The sequence below is a fragment of the Palaemon carinicauda genome, chromosome 34 (assembly GCF_036898095.1).
Source record: "Palaemon carinicauda isolate YSFRI2023 chromosome 34, ASM3689809v2, whole genome shotgun sequence".
Taxonomy (NCBI): Eukaryota; Metazoa; Arthropoda; class Malacostraca; order Decapoda; family Palaemonidae; genus Palaemon; species Palaemon carinicauda.
Window position 1 is genome coordinate 20071229 of NC_090758.1, and position 3496 is coordinate 20074724.

At 34.5% G+C, this 3496-nt stretch overlaps 1 pseudogene; it reads right to left on the reverse strand.

Moving 5' to 3' along the window:
* Positions 1-2674: 2674 nt before the first annotated feature.
* LOC137627068 (neuropeptide CCHamide-1 receptor-like) overlaps positions 2675-3496 on the reverse strand; it is a 5364-nt pseudogene continuing 4542 nt past the window's right edge.

The following is a 3496-nucleotide window of genomic DNA, read 5'->3' on the forward strand; positions in this document are numbered from 1 at the left end:
TTATCCTTGAATTTCTTTGATTTCGTCTTATCACATTCATCTTCCGTACCCATATGACCAAAGAGACAGGCATTACAAGCTTTACGTTCCACAAAATCAAATTCTCCGCTGACCCTATTTATTTTCCCGAAATTCAAAAGGTTATCAATATCATTAGCAAGGTCTTTATGATTTTTGTATCCAGTGGTATCAAATGAAAGCATATGTATTTATCTAAAGACCACCACCAGGGACATTATGATCATTCCAAGCCATACTGAACAAATAATTAATTTCATTAAAAATATCAATCCCCACCTCAACAGTAGAAACTATGAATTCAAATATACCCAATGTCTGTTAATAAAATGACAAATAAAACTTTAAATTTAATCACAAACGCAAAACGTGACTTTTTTTCTAATAAGTGAAACAATGATAAATTACAACCAAATTTTAAGCCATAAGTTCAATTGCAAAAACTTAGCAACTACGGGAATAACAAAATAATCCGAAACTAGGCCTTTGGTGTCATTCTATTTCAACATTTCCGAAATCATTCGAATTGCTCCATATTCTACTCACAGCTATCCTCTACACATAAAGACTGGCATTACAATCATCGTGTGTTTCTCGGTGAAAGCATTACTTCAGTATGTTTCTTCCACTACAGGCATTACCTCATTATGTACTCCAAGCGCTAATACACAGCTCCAAGTTTAGACCTAAGTAGATAGAAAGTACTTGCAATTCCGCCAAACGAAGATATCATCCTCTGGGCTCACGTTCGTTAACCGTCCGCCATTCCCGAGTCTTCCTTCAGAAAATATTCAATGTAGGGGATGTCTTGGTATCATGCTTTATACGTGAATCCGACGATGGAAACATAACGAATAAGAACCTGCCAGCTGACTTGAAAATCCCCCCACCCCGCCGGTGAAGATGGAAGTCTACCCCGTCGTCATGATATTACGTTGCAGCATTCCACATATTAACTAACTATAAACTTTTCTTGATGTTTTGAGGTTATGGAAATCGGCAGAGAGTGTAGTATAAACTGTCCTGATGCAAAAAGCAATTCAGATCGGACGCTCTGCTACCAAATGATAAGCATGCGTTCAAGAGATTTTAGCTGTTTAACGGTTCATTAGTAAGTGAGCAAATGTTGACACCAGATATGTAAGCAAACTCATTGTTGACAACTTTGGATAACAACCCATTCACAAAACAAGGATACAAGGATAAAGTACCAATTATATCTTTGAATGCATTTTAGCGGGAAACGTATATGTGTCAAATAATATGTAGCCAATCAGCAATCATTTATGCGCTAATTCAGTCTTTTAAACTGGCAGATGGGATTATGAGCAGTTCTCACCACTGTGCCTACCATGAAGATTTCTACTGAAACTTTATCTTCTTTTGACTGTCAGAGCTTGTTACTAACCAAGCTAAACTACTACGAAGTTATGAATGCAGGGAAATATGTACATTTCTTTCTCAAAGAATGTATTGGTATCAAGTAATTTAATGATATGCTTTTTGGGGATCACTGGATTTGAAGGGTTGAAGTAGTCAGAGATTATCTTCTTAAATTTTATCCTTCCTGAGTTTCTATTAATGTCTAAACTACATCTGATTTAGTAGCTTCGATTAAGTTTTCTTCTTTATTAATTAAAACTTATGAACGATTTGATCATGAATTTGGTTACATACATTATATGGAATCAATATTTACATTTTCATATTTCTATTCACAAGAAAGGTTTCAAATTTCACAACTCGAAATATTTTCTGATGGAGCTTACAGTTTCTGTGCCAGGAAGTTATGACAAACATTGCAACAAACATAAATTTCCCCTTCACAAATTTCTACAGACTTCGGAAAAACAATGTTTATTTTATCCTACTTCTGACAAATTATCCCGTTATGAAGAGGCTGTTCCATATATCTATACAACTTTCTCCTATGATACAATAATACAATAGATTACATACAGCACGAATATAAACAGGCATTGGTCCATTTATTATAGTCTACAAGCATAGAAATTAATATTATTTAAGATCAAAGAAATCACGTGAGGCACTTTTGAATATATATGTATATATATATATATATATATATATATATATATATATATATATATATATATATATATATATATATATGTGTGTATGTGTGTGTGTGTATATTTATATATACATATATGTATATATAAATACACACAGATATATATATATATATATATATATATATATATATATATATATATATATATATATATATATATATATATATATATATATATATGGAATCATTGCAAAGGACGATGAGATATGTCTCAAAATAGTTTATGATAAGTTCATGATATATGTAATTATAAATAATAATTAAATTTGAATGGTCTTAAGTTAATTAGAAAAAGCTAATATATTATGATAAAGAGAAAATGGTTGTCAAAACAATATCCTAAATATAATAGAAATTTAAGCAAATAGATTTAAAATCAATATAGTAATGTTTATGTACAGACTTTTAAAATTAAGAAAATCTCCTATTCAGGTGATATTGTACATTATATGATGTTTAATAGCATGAAATATAAGCTTTTTTAGAATGAGTAATACAAGTTTCCATAATACTGACGTATGAAAACTAATGTGGAATAATATACTTATCAACAGAAGATCATTATATTGACGATGGACTTAGATAAGGTTTAGGTGTCAGAAAGGCTGTATTTTTGAGTGTGAGGTGATAGTGTCTTAATGGGCTCTGTTCTTGGAGCCAATTACACTCAGAGGCATCTCGACAGATCTCTGGGTGCATCTAGAACCCTGGGTGCACTCTGTGCCATCAAAGTCCCGCAACAGCTTCCTTCTGCTGACGAAGCAGCAGATAACGTGCTTACACAGCAAAGAGCAATGGGATTGATTCAGGAGTTGATGAAGAACAGACAGAAGTTTACTATCCTGAGGGAATGCTAGTAGACGTTGTAGTCATTTTGGGAGCTGGGGCAGAAATGACACCACAGGATGTAGACGTTGATGGGCAAGAAACCAATGGTAAAGATTATCACAAATGCCAGGGCCATCTTGGCAACCTTCCTCCTGTCTTTGATCTGCTTCCGTTGCCCCGCTGCACCTGTTCCCTTCCCAGGTAGAATTTTCGCCGGACCCCAGAAAGTGGCGTGCCATCATCACATAGAGAAACCTTATTATAGACAGAGGAAGCAGGTAATAAAGGTGACCCTAACAAGGGTGTGGATTTTTGGATGGAGGTGACCTAGATGCTTGGAAAAAGTTGTACAAATATAGATATCATCACCACGGGATGTAAACAAAACTGGTACCTAGGAGAAAATGGGTGCCGGCACAGCTAAAATGGCTGACAACACACAAATGCTCACTGCCTTGTACTGACACATAGGTTGATACCGGCCGGACAATGGCTAAGCAACGATCAGCACTTAAGGAAGTCAAGGTGAACACTGTGATGCCTAACCTAAGGTCT